The 16,247-nt window shown below is 43.4% G+C and overlaps 13 non-coding genes across 13 annotated transcripts; all 13 read left to right on the top strand.

The window, feature by feature from the left end:
* The first annotated feature begins 966 nt into the window (after positions 1 to 966).
* On the top strand, positions 967 to 1,085 carry LOC136757427 (5S ribosomal RNA). Its single transcript, XR_010819454.1, has one exon. It is a non-coding gene; the product is annotated as a 5S ribosomal RNA (ribosomal RNA).
* Positions 1,086 to 2,150: 1,065 nt separating this feature from the next.
* Positions 2,151 to 2,269, top strand: LOC136757295 (5S ribosomal RNA). Its single transcript, XR_010819330.1, has one exon. It is a non-coding gene; the product is annotated as a 5S ribosomal RNA (ribosomal RNA).
* A 1,066-nt stretch (positions 2,270 to 3,335) lies between these two features.
* Positions 3,336 to 3,454, top strand: LOC136755643 (5S ribosomal RNA). Its single transcript, XR_010817760.1, has one exon. It is a non-coding gene; the product is annotated as a 5S ribosomal RNA (ribosomal RNA).
* A 1,055-nt stretch (positions 3,455 to 4,509) lies between these two features.
* On the top strand, positions 4,510 to 4,628 carry LOC136757060 (5S ribosomal RNA). Its single transcript, XR_010819107.1, has one exon. It is a non-coding gene; the product is annotated as a 5S ribosomal RNA (ribosomal RNA).
* Positions 4,629 to 5,694: 1,066 nt separating this feature from the next.
* Positions 5,695 to 5,813, top strand: LOC136755641 (5S ribosomal RNA). The gene has a single exon (XR_010817758.1). It is a non-coding gene; the product is annotated as a 5S ribosomal RNA (ribosomal RNA).
* Positions 5,814 to 6,868: 1,055 nt separating this feature from the next.
* LOC136756393 (5S ribosomal RNA) lies at positions 6,869 to 6,987 on the top strand. The gene has a single exon (XR_010818480.1). It is a non-coding gene; the product is annotated as a 5S ribosomal RNA (ribosomal RNA).
* Positions 6,988 to 8,053: 1,066 nt separating this feature from the next.
* LOC136756615 (5S ribosomal RNA) lies at positions 8,054 to 8,172 on the top strand. The gene has a single exon (XR_010818688.1). It is a non-coding gene; the product is annotated as a 5S ribosomal RNA (ribosomal RNA).
* A 1,055-nt stretch (positions 8,173 to 9,227) lies between these two features.
* Positions 9,228 to 9,346, top strand: LOC136756200 (5S ribosomal RNA). The gene has a single exon (XR_010818300.1). It is a non-coding gene; the product is annotated as a 5S ribosomal RNA (ribosomal RNA).
* A 1,055-nt stretch (positions 9,347 to 10,401) lies between these two features.
* LOC136757462 (5S ribosomal RNA) lies at positions 10,402 to 10,520 on the top strand. The gene has a single exon (XR_010819482.1). It is a non-coding gene; the product is annotated as a 5S ribosomal RNA (ribosomal RNA).
* Positions 10,521 to 11,586: 1,066 nt separating this feature from the next.
* Positions 11,587 to 11,705, top strand: LOC136755640 (5S ribosomal RNA). Its single transcript, XR_010817757.1, has one exon. It is a non-coding gene; the product is annotated as a 5S ribosomal RNA (ribosomal RNA).
* Positions 11,706 to 12,771: 1,066 nt separating this feature from the next.
* Positions 12,772 to 12,890, top strand: LOC136757224 (5S ribosomal RNA). The gene has a single exon (XR_010819262.1). It is a non-coding gene; the product is annotated as a 5S ribosomal RNA (ribosomal RNA).
* Positions 12,891 to 13,956: 1,066 nt separating this feature from the next.
* Positions 13,957 to 14,075, top strand: LOC136756433 (5S ribosomal RNA). Its single transcript, XR_010818518.1, has one exon. It is a non-coding gene; the product is annotated as a 5S ribosomal RNA (ribosomal RNA).
* Positions 14,076 to 15,131: 1,056 nt separating this feature from the next.
* LOC136755639 (5S ribosomal RNA) lies at positions 15,132 to 15,250 on the top strand. Its single transcript, XR_010817756.1, has one exon. It is a non-coding gene; the product is annotated as a 5S ribosomal RNA (ribosomal RNA).
* Positions 15,251 to 16,247: the final 997 nt, after the last annotated feature.

Here is a 16,247-nt window from a genome sequence, read left to right as displayed (position 1 = left end):
AGGCATAAAATAGATCTTGTTCTCCAACGTAAACGGTCCCTAGTAACTAGGGTACATTCGTAAATAAATTGAGCATCATGGCTAGAAGTGACTAAATGTTGCCTAATCTTTCTCATCGAGAAATGACACAATTACAGCAACACAAAAAGGAACTCCACCGGACAAAGTTCAGTGCTCACAAGGAGCCTCATTCAACACACACGGTTCCATTCCCATTCATGCAAAGCACGAAAGTGTAAAACTTGGGAACATACTTGAGAGCAAAGATCACATTCAATCTCATTCAAGGCACGGATGTGAATGCAACGGGATGAAATTACTGAAATGATGCCTGCCCTCGAACTGTGATGATGGACTACCCGACTCGCCAATAATATTGGGTTCTGGTGTATTGAAATACAGGAGCTGCTGGATTTGTGTGTTTTCTTACCCCTCACCATAGTTTGTCAAATGTTTAAACAACTGAACTTATATTCAAGGTTTGTTTCTCTTCATATGTTTTACTGGTTTACATTTGTCTCAGCAACCTGTTGAATGATTCTTCTGCTTTCAAAGCAAAATGACAACAGGATGAATGCACACACTTGAAAATACAATACATGCAATGTTATGCATCATAGTGATGCAACCTCCTTTCAGTTTCATACTGCATGTCAATTGAAATCCTTACTGAAATGCACACCTTCTCAAGATTGCGCTTGACTGGCGTGTCAGGCACTCAATTACAGCTGTTTTATCAAGAGAATGTGTTCGTTTTGTAATATATAGTTCCGGTCTGGTGTGGCACCCCAGCTAACGCACAACGTTGCCACAATGTTGCCACAACGTGGCGTGTTAGCAGGGACTGTCTGCGGCGTGCTGGTGTGTCCCGGGCTTTAGAGTAGAGAGACAGTTCAACTGTAAGTATGAACGGCAGAAACGGATATTGCCTTCCCTTTAAGTAGAGCGTCAGGGACAGCCTTCCTGGCTTACGGCCATACTAGCCTGAATACGCCCGATCTCGTCCGATCTCGGAAGCTAAGCAGGCTCTTTCCTGGTCAGTACTTGGATGGGAGACCGCCTGGGAATACCAGGTGCTGTAAGCTTTTGCATCTTTTACACACCAGAGGGCGACAAATCACGAGTTTTAACTTTGGATACACGCAATTTCATCATTATTTCAGATTTGACTTCCCCAAATACACAGGCATACAATAGATCTTGTTCTCCAACGTAAACGGTCCCTAGTAACTAGGGTACATTCGTAAATAAATTGAGCATCATGGCTAGAAGTGACTAAATGTTGCCTAATCTTTCTCATCGAGAAATGACACAATTACAGCAACACAAAAAGGAACTCCACCGGACAAAGTTCAGTGCTCACAAGGAGCCTCATTCAACACACACGGTTCCATTCCCATTCATGCAAAGCACGAAAGTGTAAAACTTGGGAACATACTTGAGAGCAAAGATCACATTCAATCTCATTCAAGGCACGGATGTGAATGCAACGGGATGAAATTACTGAAATGATGCCTGCCCTCGAACTGTGATGATGGACTACCCGACTCGCCAATAATATTGGGTTCTGGTGTATTGAAATACAGGAGCTGCTGGATTTGTGTGTTTTCTTACCCCTCACCATAGTTTGTCAAATGTTTAAACAACTGAACTTATATTCAAGGTTTGTTTCTCTTCATATGTTTTACTGGTTTACATTTGTCTCAGCAACCTGTTGAATGATTCTTCTGCTTTCAAAGCAAAATGACAACAGGATGAATGCACACACTTGAAAATACAATACATGCAATGTTATGCATCATAGTGATGCAACCTCCTTTCAGTTTCATACTGCATGTCAATTGAAATCCTTACTGAAATGCACACCTTCTCAAGATTGCGCTTGACTGGCGTGTCAGGCACTCAATTACAGCTGTTTTATCAAGAGAATGTGTTCGTTTTGTAATATATAGTTCCGGTCTGGTGTGGCACCCCAGCTAACGCACAACGTTGCCACAATGTTGCCACAACGTGGCGTGTTAGCAGGGACTGTCTGCGGCGTGCTGGTGTGTCCCGGGCTTTAGAGTAGAGAGACAGTTCAACTGTAAGTATGAACGGCAGAAACGGATATTGCCTTCCCTTTAAGTAGAGCGTCAGGGACAGCCTTCCTGGCTTACGGCCATACTAGCCTGAATACGCCCGATCTCGTCCGATCTCGGAAGCTAAGCAGGCTCGTTCCTGGTCAGTACTTGGATGGGAGACCGCCTGGGAATACCAGGTGCTGTAAGCTTTTGCATCTTTTACACACCAGAGGGCGACAAATCACGAGTTTTAACTTTGGATACACGCAATTTCATCATTATTTCAGATTTGACTTCCCCAAATACACAGGCATACAATAGATCTTGTTCTCCAACGTAAACGGTCCCTAGTAACTAGGGTACATTCGTAAATAAATTGAGCATCATGGCTAGAAGTGACTAAATGTTGCCTAATCTTTCTCATCGAGAAATGACACAATTACAGCAACACAAAAAGGAACTCCACCGGACAAAGTTCAGTGCTCACAAGGAGCCTCATTCAACACACACGGTTCCATTCCCATTCATGCAAAGCACGAAAGTGTAAAACTTGGGAACATACTTGAGAGCAAAGATCACATTCAATCTCATTCAAGGCACGGATGTGAATGCAACGGGATGAAATTACTGAAATGATGCCTGCCCTCGAACTGTGATGATGGACTACCCGACTCGCCAATAATATTGGGTTCTGGTGTATTGAAATACAGGAGCTGCTGGATTTGTGTGTTTTCTTACCCCCTCACCATAGTTTGTCAAATGTTTAAACAACTGAACTTATATTCAAGGTTTGTTTCTCTTCATATGTTTTACTGGTTTACATTTGTCTCAGCAACCTGTTGAATGATTCTTCTGCTTTCAAAACAAAATGACAACAGGATGAATGCACACACTTGAAAATACAATACATGCAATGTTATGCATCATAGTGATGCAACCTCCTTTCAGTTTCATACTGCATGTCAATTGAAATCCTTACTGAAATGCACACCTTCTCAAGATTGCGCTTGACTGGCGTGTCAGGCACTCAATTACAGCTGTTTTACCAAGACAATGTGTTCGTTTTGTAATATATAGTTCCGGTCTGGTGTGGCACCCCAGCTAACGCACAACGTTGCCACAATGTTGCCACAACGTGGCGTGTTAGCAGGGACTGTCTGCGGCGCGCTGGTGTGTCCCGGGCTTTAGAGTAGAGAGACAGTTCAACTGTAAGTATGAACGGCAGAAACGGATATTGCCTTCCCTTTAAGTAGAGCGTCAGGGACAGCATTCCTGGCTTACGGCCATACTAGCCTGAATACGCCCGATCTCGTCCGATCTCGGAAGCTAAGCAGGCTCGGGCCTGGTCAGTACTTGGATGGGAGACCGCCTGGGAATACCAGGTGCTGTAAGCTTTTGCATCTTTTACACACCAGAGGGCGACATATCACGAGTTTTAACTTTGGATACACGCAATTTCATCATTATTTCAGATTTGACTTCCCCAAATACACAGGCATACAATAGATCTTGTTCTCCAATGTAAACGGTCCCTAGTAACTAGGGTACATTCATAAATAAATTGAGCATCATGGCTAGAAGTGACTAAATGTTGCCTAATCTTTCTCATCGAGAAATGACACAATTACAGCAACACAAAAAGGAACTCCACCGGACAAAGTTCAGTGCTCACAAGGAGCCTCATTCAACACACACGGTTCCATTCCCATTCATGCAAAGCACGAAAGTGTAAAACTTGGGAACATACTTGAGAGCAAAGATCACATTCAATCTCATTCAAGGCACGGATGTGAATGCAACAAGATGAAATTACTGAAATGATGCCTGCCCTCGAACTGTGATGATGGACTACCCGACTCGCCAATAATATTGGGTTCTGGTGTATTGAAATACAGGAGCTGCTGGATTTGTGTGTTTTCTTACCCCCTCACCATAGTTTGTCAAATGTTTAAACAACTGAACTTATATTCAAGGTTTGTTTCTCTTCATATGTTTTACTGGTTTACATTTGTCTCAGCAACCTGTTGAATGATTCTTCTGCTTTCAAAACAAAATGACAACAGGATGAATGCACACACTTGAAAATACAATACATGCAATGTTATGCATCATAGTGATGCAACCTCCTTTCAGTTTCATACTGCATGTCAATTGAAATCCTTACTGAAATGCACACCTTCTCAAGATTGCACTTGACTGGCGTGTCAGGCACTCAATTACAGCTGTATTATCAAGACAATGTGTTCGTTTTGTAAAATATAGTTCCGGTCTGGTGTGGCACCCCAGCTAACGCACAACGTTGCCACAACGTTTCGTGTTAGCAGGGACTGTCTGCGGCGCGCTGGTGTGTCCCGGACTTTAGAGTAGAGAGACAGTTCAACTGCAAGTTTGAGCGGCAGAAACGGATATTGCCATCCCTTTAAGTAGAGCGTCAGGGACAGCCTCTCTGGCTTACGGCCATGCTAGCCTGAATACGCCCGATCTCGTCCGATCTCGGAAGCTAAGCAGGCTCGGGCCTGGTCAGTACTTGGATGGGAGACCGCCTGGAAATACCAGGTGCTGTAAGCTTTTGCATCTTTTACACACCAGAGGGCGACAAATCACGAGTTTTAACTTTGGATACATGCAATTTCATCATTATTTCAGATTTGACTTCCCCAAATACACAGGCATACAATAGATCTTGTTCTCCAACGTAAACGGTCCCTAGTAACTAGGGTACATTCGTAAATAAATTGAGCATCATGGCTAGAAGTGACTAAATGTTGCCTAATCTTTCTCATCGAGAAATGACACAATTACAGCAACACAAAAAGGAACTCCACCGGACAAAGTTCAGTGCTCACAAGGAGCCTCATTCAACACACACGGTTCCATTCCCATTCATGCAAAGTACGAAAGTGTAAAACTTGGGAACATACTTGAGAGCAAAGATCACATTCAATCTCATTCAAGGCACGGATGTGAATGCAACGGGATGAAATTACTGAAATGATGCCTGCCCTCGAACTGTGATGATGGACTACCCGACTCGCCAATAATATTGGGTTCTGGTGTATTGAAATACAGGAGCTGCTGGATTTGTGTGTTTTCTTACCCCCTCACCATAGTTTGTCAAATGTTTAAACAACTGAACATATATTCAAGGTTTGTTTCTCTTCATATGTTTTACTGGTTTACATTTGTCTCAGCAACCTGTTGAATGATTCTTCTGCTTTCAAAACAAAATGACAACAGGATGAATGCACACACTTGAAAATACAATACATGCAATGTTATGCATCATAGTGATGCAACCTCCTTTCAGTTTCATACTGCATGTCAATTGAAATCCTTACTGAAATGCACACCTTCTCAAGATTGCGCTTGACTGGCGTGTCAGGCACTCAATTACAGCTGTTTTATCAAGACAATGTGTTCGTTTTGTAATATATAGTTCCGGTCTGGTGTGGCACCCCAGCTAACGCACAACGTTGCCACAATGTTGCCACAACGTGGCATGTTAGCAGGGACTGTCTGCGGCGCGCTGGTGTGTCCCGGGCTTTAGAGTAGAGAGACAGTTCAACTGTAAGTATGAACGGCAGAAACGGATATTGCCTTCCCTTTAAGTAGAGCGTCAGGGACAGCCTCCCTGGCTTACGGCCATACTAGCCTGAATACGCCCGATCTCGTCCGATCTCGGAAGCTAAGCAGGCTCGGGCCTGGTCAGTACTTGGATGGGAGACCGCCTGGGAATACCAGGTGCTGTAAGCTTTTGCATCTTTTACACACCAGAGGGCGACAAATCACGAGTTTTAACTTTGGATACACGCAATTTCATCATTATTTCAGATTTGACTTCCCCAAATACACAGGCATACAATAGATCTTGTTCTCCAATGTAAACGGTCCCTAGTAACTAGGGTACATTCGTAAATAAATTGAGCATCATGGCTAGAAGTGACTAAATGTTGCCTAATCTTTCTCATCGAGAAATGACACAATTACAGCAACACAAAAAGGAACTCCACCGGACAAAGTTCAGTGCTCACAAGGAGCCTCATTCAACACACACGGTTCCATTCCCATTCATGCAAAGCACGAAAGTGTAAAACTTGGGAACATACTTGAGAGCAAAGATCACATTCAATCTCATTCAAGGCACGGATGTGAATGCAACGGGATGAAATTACTGAAATGATGCCTGCCCTCGAACTGTGATGATGGACTCCCCGACTCGCCAATAATATTGGGTTCTGGTGTATTGAAATACAGGAGCTGCTGGATTTGTGTGTTTTCTTACCCCCTCACCATAGTTTGTCAAATGTTTAAACAACTGAACTTATATTCAAGGTTTGTTTCTCTTCATATGTTTTACTGGTTTACATTTGTCTCAGCAACCTGTTGAATGATTCTTCTGCTTTCAAAACAAAATGACAACAGGATGAATGCACACACTTGAAAATACAATACATGCAATGTTATGCATCATAGTGATGCAACCTCCTTTCAGTTTCATACTGCATGTCAATTGAAATCCTTACTGAAATGCACACCTTCTCAAGATTGCGCTTGACTGGCGTGTCACACACTCAATTACAGCTGTATTATCAAGACAATGTGTTCGTTTTGTAAAATATAGTTCCGGTCTGGTGTGGCACCCCAGCTAACGCACAACGTTGCCACAACGTTTCGTGTTAGCAGGGACTGTCTGCGGCGCGCTGGTGTGTCCCGGACTTTAGAGTAGAGAGACAGTTCAACTGCAAGCATGAGCGGCAGAAACGGATATTGCCTTCCCTTTAAGTAGAGCGTCAGGGACAGCCTCCCTGGCTTACGGCCATACTAGCCTGAATACGCCCGATCTCGTCCGATCTCGGAAGCTAAGCTGGCTCGGGCCTGGTCAGTACTTGGATGGGAGACCGCCTGGGAATACCAGGTGCTGTAAGCTTTTGCATATTTTACACACCAGAGGGCGACAAATCACGAGTTTTAACTTTGGATACACACAATTTCATCATTATTTCAGGTTTTACTTCCCCAAATACACAGGCATACAATAGATCTTGTTCTCCAACGTAAAAGGTCCCTAGTAACTAGGGTACATTCATAAATAAATTGAGCATCATGGCTAGAAGTGTCTAAATGTTGCCTAATCTTTCTCATCGAGAAATGACACAATTACAGCAACACAAAAAGGAACTCCACCGGACAAAGTTCAGTGCTCACAAGGAGCCTCATTCAACACACACGGTTCCATTCCCATTCATGCAAAGCACGAAAGTGTAAAACTTGGGAACATACTTGAGAGCAAAGATCACATTCAATCTCATTCAAGGCACGGATGTGAATGCAACGGGATGAAATTACTGAAATGATGCCTGCCCTCGAACTGTGATGATGGACTACCCGACTCGCCAATAATATTGGGTTCTGGTGTATTGAAATACAGGAGCTGCTGGATTTGTGTGTTTTCTTACCCCCTCACCATAGTTTGTCAAATGTTTAAACAACTGAACTTATATTCAAGGTTTGTTTCTCTTCATATGTTTTACTGGTTTACATTTGTCTCAGCAACCTGTTGAATGATTCTTCTGCTTTCAAAACAAAATGACAACAGGATGAATGCACACACTTGAAAATACAATACATGCAATGTTATGCATCATAGTGATGCAACCTCCTTTCAGTTTCATACTGCATGTCAATTGAAATCCTTACTGAAATGCACACCTTCTCAAGATTGCGCTTGACTGGCGTGTCAGGCACTCAATTACAGCTGTTTTATCAAAACAATGTGTTCGTTTTGTAATATATACTTCCGGTCTGGTGTGGCACCCCAGCTAACTCACAACGTTGCCACAATGTTGCCACAACGTGGCGTGTTAGCAGGGACTGTCTGCGGCGCGCTGGTGTGTCCCGGGCTTTAGAGTAGAGAGACAGTTCAACTGTAAGTATGAACGGCAGAAACGGATATTGCCTTCCCTTTAAGTAGAGCGTCAGGGACAGCCTCCCTGGCTTACGGCCATACTAGCCTGAATACGCTCGATCTCGTCCGATCTCGGAAGCTAAGCAGGCTCGGGCCTGGTCAGTACTTGAATGGGAGACCGCCTGGGAATACCAGGTGCTGTAAGCTTTTGCATCTTTTACACACCAGAGGGCGACAAATCACGAGTTTTAACTTTGGATACACGCAATTTCATCATTATTTCAGATTTGACTTCCCCAAATACACAGGCATACAATAGATCTTGTTCTCCAACGTAAACGGTCCCTAGTAACTAGGGTACATTCATAAATAAATTGAGCATCATGGCTAGAAGTGACTAAATGTTGCCTAATCTTTCTCATCGAGAAATGACACAATTACAGCAACACAAAAAGGAACTCCACCGGACAAAGTTCAGTGCTCACAAGGAGCCTCATTCAACACACACGGTTCCATTCCCATTCATGCAAAGCACGAAAGTGTAAAACTTGGGAACATACTTGAGAGCAAAGATCACATTCAATCTCATTCAAGGCACGGATGTGAATGCAACGGGATGAAATTACTGAAATGATGCCTGCCCTCGAACTGTGATGATGGACTACCTGATTCGCCAATAATATTGGGTTCTGGTGTATTGAAATACAGGAGCTGCTGGATTTGTGTGTTTTCTTACCCCCTCACCATAGTTTGTCAAATGTTTAAACAACTGAACTTATATTCAAGGTTTGTTTCTCTTCATATGTTTTACTGGTTTACATTTGTCTCAGCAACCTGTTGAATGATTCTTCTGCTTTCAAAACAAAATGACAACAGGATGAATGCACACACTTGAAAATACAATACATGCAATGTTATGCATCATAGTGATGCAACCTCCTTTCAGTTTCATACTGCATGTCAATTGAAATCCTTACTGAAATGCACACCTTCTCAAGATTGCGCTTGACTGGCGTGTCAGGCACTCAATTACAGCTGTTTTATCAAGACAATGTGTTCGTTTTGTAAAATATAGTTCCGGTCTGGTGTGGCACCCCAGCTAACGCACAACGTTGCCACAACGTGGCGTGTTAGCAGGGACTGTCTGCGGCGCGCTGGTGTGTCCCGGGCTTTAGAGTAGAGAGACAGTTCAACTGTAAGTATGAATGGCAGAAACGGATATTGCCTTCCCTTTAAATAGAGCGTCAGGGACAGCCTCCCTGGCTTACGGCCATACTAGCCTGAATACGCCCGATCTCGTCCGATCTCGGAAGCCAAGCAGGCTCGGGCCTGGTCAGTACTTGGATGGGAGACCGCCTGGGAATACCAGGTGCTGTAAGCTTTTGCACCTTTTACACACCAGAGGGCGACAAATCACGAGTTTTAACTTTGGATACACACAATTTCATCATTATTTCAGATTTTACTTCCCCAAATACACAGGCATACAATAGATCTTGTTCTCCAACGTAAACGGTCCCTAGTAACTAGGGTACATTCGTAAATAAATTGAGCATCATGGCTAGAAGTGACTAAATGTTGCCTAATCTTTCTCATCAAGAAATGACACAATTACAGCAACACAAAAAGGAACTCCACCGGACAAAGTTCAGTGCTCACAAGGAGCCTCATTCAACACACACGGTTCCATTCCCATTCATGCAAAGCACGAAAGTGTAAAACTTGGGAACGTACTTGAGAGCAAAGATCACATTCAATCTCATTCAAGGCACGGATGTGAATGCAACGGGATGAAATTACTGAAATGATGCCTGCCCTCGAACTGTGATGATGGACTACCCGACTCGCCAATAATATTGGGTTCTGGTGTATTGAAATACAGGAGCTGCTGGATTTGTGTGTTTTCTTACCCCCTCACCATAGTTTGTCAAATGTTTAAACAACTGAACTTATATTCAAGGTTTGTTTCTCTTCATATGTTTTACTGGTTTACATTTGTCTCAGCAACCTGTTGAATGATTCATCTGCTTTCAAAACAAAATGACAACAGGATGAATGCACACACTTGAAAATACACTACATGCAATGTTATGCATCATAGTGATGCAACCTCCTTTCAGTTTCATACTGCATGTCAATTGAAATCCTTACTGAAATGCACACCTTCTCAAGATTGCGCTTGACTGGCGTGACAGGCACTCAATTACAGCTGTTTTATCAAGACAATGTGTTCGTTTTGTAAAATATAGTTCCGGTCTGGTGTGGCACCCCAGCTAACGCACAACGTTGCCACAACGTGGCGTGTTAGCAGGGACAGTCTGCGGCGCGCTGGTGTGTCCCGGGCTTTAGAGTAGAGAGACAGTTCAACTGTAAGTATGAACGGCAGAAACGGATATTGCCTTCCCTTTAAGTAGAGCGTCAGGAACAGCCTCCCTGGCTTATGGCCATTCTAGCCTGAATACGCCCGATCTCGTCCGATCTCGGAAGCCAAGCAGGCTCGGGCCTGGTCAGCACTTGGATGGGAGACCGCCTGGGAATACCAGGTGCTGTAAGCTTTTGCACCTTTTACACACCAGAGGGCGACAAATCACGAGTTTTAACTTTGGATACACACAATTTCATCATTATTTCAGATTTGACTTCCCCAAATACACAGGCATACAATAGATCTTGTTCTCCAACGTAAACGGTCCCTAGTAACTAGGGTACATTCGTAACTAAATTGAGCATCATGGCTAGAAGTGACTAAATGTTGCCTAATCTTTCTCATCAAGAAATGACACAATTACAGCAACACAAAAAGGAACTCCACCGGACAAAGTTCAGTGCTCACAAGGAGCCTCATTCAACACACACGGTTCCATTCCCATTCATGCAAAGCAAGAAAGTGTAAAACTTGGGAACATACTTGAGAGCAAAGATCACATTCAATCTCATTCAAGGCACGGATGTGAATGCAACGGGATGAAATTACTGAAATGATGCCTGCCCTCGAACTGTGATGATGGACTACCCGACTCGCCAATCATGTTGGGTTCTGGTGTATTGAAATACAGGAGCTGCTGGATTTGTATGTTTTCTTACCCCCTCACCATAGTTTGTCAAATGTTTAAACAACTGAACTTATATTCAAGGTTTGTTTCTCTTCATATGTTTTACTGGTTTACATTTGTCTCAGCAACCTGTTGAATGATTCTTCTGCTTTCAAAACAAAATGACAACAGGATGAATGCACACACTTGAAAATACAATACATGCAATGTTATGCATCATAGTGATGCAACCTCCTTTCAGTTTCATACTGCATGTCAATTGAAATCCTTACTGAAATGCACACCTTGTCAAGATTGCGCTTGACTCGCGTGTCAGGCACTCAATTACAGCTGTTTTATCAAGACAATGTGTTCGTTTTGTAATATATAGTTCCGGTCTGGTGTGGCACCCCAGCTAACGCACAACGTTGCCACAATGTTGCCACAACGTGGCGTGTTAGCAGGGACTGTCTGCGGCGCGCTGGTGTGTCCCGGGCTTTAGAGTAGAGAGACAGTTCAACTGTAAGTATGAACGGCAGAAACGGATATTGCCTTCCCTTTAAGTAGAGCGTCAGGGAGAGCCTCCCTGGCTTACGGCCATACTAGCCTGAATACGCCCGATCTCGTCCGATCTCGGAAGCTAAGCAGGCTCGGGCCTGGTCAGTACTTGGATGGGAGACCGCCTGGGAATACCAGGTGCTGTAAGCTTTTGCATCTTTTACACACCAGAGGGCGACAAATCACGAGTTTTAACTTTGGATACACGCAATTTCATCATTATTTCAGATTTGACTTCCCCAAATACACAGGCATACAATAGATCTTGTTCTCCAACGTAAACGGTCCCTAGTAACTAGGGTACATTCGTAAATAAATTGAGCATCATGGCTAGAAGTGACTAAATGTTGCCTAATCTTTCTCATCGAGAAATGACACAATTACAGCAACACAAAAAGGAACTCCACCGGACAAAGTTCAGTGCTCACAAGGAGCCTCATTCAACACACACGGTTCCATTCCCATTCATGCAAAGCACGAAAGTGTAAAACTTGGGAACATACTTGAGAGCAAAGATCACATTCAATCTCATTCAAGGCACGGATGTGAATGCAACGGGATGAAATTACTGAAATGATGCCTGCCCTCGAACTGTGATGATGGACTACCCGACTCGCCAATAATATTGGGTTCTGGTGTATTGAAATACAGGAGCTGCTGGATTTGTGTGTTTTCTTACCCCCTCACCATAGTTTGTCAAATGTTTAAACAACTGAACTTATATTCAAGGTTTGTTTCTCTTCATATGTTTTACTGGTTTACATTTGTCTCAGCAACCTGTTGAATGATTCTTCTGCTTTCAAAACAAAATGACAACAGGATGAATGCAAACACTTGAAAATACAATACATGCAATGTTATGCATCATAGTGATGCAACCTCCTTTCAGTTTCATACTGCATGTCAATTGAAATCCTTACTGAAATGCACACCTTCTCAAGATTGCGCTTGACTGGCGTGTCAGGCACTCAATTACAGCTGTTTTATCAAGAGAATGTGTTCGTTTTGTAATATATAGTTCCGGTCTGGTGTGGCACCCCAGCTAACGCACAACGTTGCCACAATGTTGCCACAACGTGGCGTGTTAGCAGGGACTGTCTGCGGCGCGCTGGTGTGTCCCGGGCTTTAGAGTAGAGAGACAGTTCAACTGTAAGTATGAACGGCAGAAACGGATATTGCCTTCCCTTTAAGTAGAGCGTCAGGGACAGCCTCCCTGGCTTACGGCCATACTAGCCTGAATACGCCCAATCTCGTCCGATCTCGGAAGCTAAGCAGGCTCGGGCCTGGTCAGTATTTGGATGGGAGACCGCCTGGGAATACCAGGTGCTGTAAGCTTTTGCATCTTTTACACACCAAAGGGCGACAAATCACAAGTTTTAACTTTGGATACACGCAATTTCATCATTATTTCAGATTTGACTTCCCCAAATACACAGGCATACAATAGATCTTGTTCTCCAACGTAAACGGTCCCTAGTAACTAGTGTACATTTGTAAATAAATTGAGCATCATGGCTAGAAGTGACTAAATGTTGCCTAATCTTTCTCATCGAGAAATGACACAATTACAGCAACACAAAAAGGAACTCCACCGGACAAAGTTCAGTGCTCACAAGGAGCCTCATTCAACACACACGGTTCCATTCCCATTCATGCAAAGCACGAAAGTGTAAAACTTGGGAACATACTTGAGAGCAAAGATCACATTGAATCTCATTCAAGGCACGGATGTGAATGCAACGGGATGAAATTACTGAAATGATGCCTGCCCTCGAACTGTGATGATGGACTACCCGACTCGCCAATAATATTGGCTTCTGGTGTATTGAAATACAGGAGCTGCTGGATTTGTGTGTTTTCTTACCCCCTCACCATAGTTTGTCAAATGTTTAAACAACTGAACTTATATTCAAGGTTTGTTTCTCTTCATATGTTTTACTGGTTTACATTTGTCTCAGCAACCTGTTGAATGATTCTTCTGCTTTCAAAACAAAATGACAACAGGATGAATGCACACACTTGAAAATACAATACATGCAATGTTATGCATCATAGTGATGCAACCTCCTTTCAGTTTCATACTGCATGTCAATTGAAATCCTTACTGAAATGCACACCTTCTCAAGATTGCGCTTGACTGGCGTGTCAGGCACTCAATTACAGCTGTTTTATCAAGACAATGTGTTCGTTTTGTAATATATAGTTCCGGTCTGGTGTGGCACCCCAGCTAACGCACAACGTTGCCACAATGTTGCCACAACGTTTCGTGTTAGCAGGGACTGTCTGCGGCGCGCTGGTGTGTCCCGGGCTTTAGAGTAGAGAGACAGTTCAACTGTAAGTATGAACGGCAGAAACGGATATTGCCTTCCCTTTAAGTAGAGCGTCAGGGACAGCCTCCCTGGCTTACGGCCATACTAGCCTGAATACGCCCGATCTCGTCCGATCTCGGAAGCTAAGCAGGCTCGGGCCTGGTCAGTACTTGGATGGGAGACTGCCTGGGAATACCAGGTGCTGTAAGCTTTTGCATCTTTTACACACCAGAGGGCGACAAATCACGAGTTTTAACTTTGGATACACGCAATTTCATCATTATTTCAGATTTGACTTCCCCAAATACACAGGCATACAATAGATCTTGTTCTCCAACGTAAACGGTCCCTAGTAACTAGGGTACATTCGTAAATAAATTGAGCATCATGGCTAGAAGTGACTAAATGTTGCCTAATCTTTCTCATCGAGAAATGACACAATTACAGCAACACAAAAAGGAACTCCACCGGACAAAGTTCAGTGCTCACAAGGAGCCTCATTCAACACACACGGTTCCATTCCCATTCATGCAAAGCACGAAAGTGTAAAACTTGGGAACATACTTGAGAGCAAAGATCACATTCAATCTCATTCAAGGCACGGATGTGAATGCAACGGGATGAAATTACTGAAATGATGCCTGCCCTCGAACTGTGATGATGGACTACCCGACTCGCCAATAATATTGGGTTCTGGTGTATTGAAATACAGGAGCTGCTGGATTTGTGTGTTTTCTTACCCCCTCACCATAGTTTGTCAAATGTTTAAACAACTGAACTTATATTCAAGGTTTGTTTCTCTTCATATGTTTTACTGGTTTACATTTGTCTCAGCAACCTGTTGAATGATTCTTCTGCTTTCAAAACAAAATGACAACAGGATGAATGCACACACTTGAAAATACAAAACATGCAATGTTATGCATCATAGTGATGCAACCTCCTTTCAGTTTCATACTGCATGTCAATTGAAATCCTTACTGAAATGCACACCTTCTCAAGATTGCGCTTGACTGGCGTGTCAGGCACTCAATTACAGCTGTTTTATCAAGACAAATGTGTTCGTTTTGTAAAATATAGTTCCGGTCTGGTGTGGCACCCCAGCTAACGCACAACGTTGCCACAACGTGGCATATTAGCAGGGACTGTCTGCGGCGCGCTGGTGTGTCCCGGGCTTTAGAGTAGAGAGACAGTTCAACTGTAAGTATGAACGGCAGAAACGGATATTGCCATCCCTTTAAGTAGAGCGTCAGGGACAGCCTCCCTGGCTTACGGCCATACTAGCCTGAATACGCCCGATCTCGTCCGATCTCGGAAGCTAAGCAGGCTCGGGCCTGGTCAGTACTTGGATGGGAGACCGCCTGGGAATACCAGGTGCTGTAAGCTTTTGCATCTTTTACACACCAGAGCGCGACAAATCACGAGTTTTAACTTTGGATACACGCAATTTCATCATTATTTCAGATTTGACTTCCCCAAATACACAGGCATACAATAGATCTTGTTCTCCAACGTAAACGGTCCCTAGTAACTAGGGTACATTCGTAAATAAATTGAGCATCATGGCTAGAAGTGACTAAATGTTGCCTAATCTTTCTCATCGAGAAATGACACAATTACAGCAACACAAAAAGGAACTCCACCGGACAAAGATCAGTGCTCACAAGGAGCCTCATTCAACACACACGGTTCCATTCCCATTCATGCAAAGCACGAAAGTGTAAAACTTGGGAACATACTTGAGAGCAAAGATCACATTCAATCTCATTCAAGGCACGGATGTGAATGCAACGGGGTAAAATTACTGAAATGATGCCTGCCCTCGAACTGTGATGGTGGACTACCCGACTCGCCAATAATATTGGGTTCTGGTGTATTGAAATACAGGAGCTGCTGGATTTGTGTGTTTTCTTACCCCCTCACCATAGTTTGTCAAATGTTTAAACAACTGAACTTATATTCAAGGTTTGTTTCTCTTCATATGTTTTACTGGTTTACATTTGTCTCAGCAACTAGTTGAATGATTCTTCTGCTTTCAAAACAAAATGACAACAGGATGAATGCACACACTTGAAAATACAATACATGCAATGTTATGCATCATAGTGATGCAACCTCCTTTCAGTTTCATACTGCATGTCAATTGAAATCCTTACTGAAATGCACACCTTCTCAAGATTGCGCTTGACTGGCGAGTCAGGCACTCAATTACAGCTGTATTATCAAGACAATGTGTTCGTTTTGTAAAATATAGTTCCGGTCTGGTGTGGCACCCCAGCTAACGCACAACGTTGCCACAACGTTTCGTGTTAGCAGGGACTGTCTGCGGCGCGCTGGTGTGTCCCGGACTTTAGAGTAGAGAGACAGTTCAACTGCAAGCATG

Source organism: Amia ocellicauda, chromosome 8 (assembly GCF_036373705.1).
Source record: "Amia ocellicauda isolate fAmiCal2 chromosome 8, fAmiCal2.hap1, whole genome shotgun sequence".
NCBI classification, from domain to species: Eukaryota; Metazoa; Chordata; class Actinopteri; order Amiiformes; family Amiidae; genus Amia; species Amia ocellicauda.
This window is presented reverse-complemented; position numbering and strand designations above follow the sequence as displayed.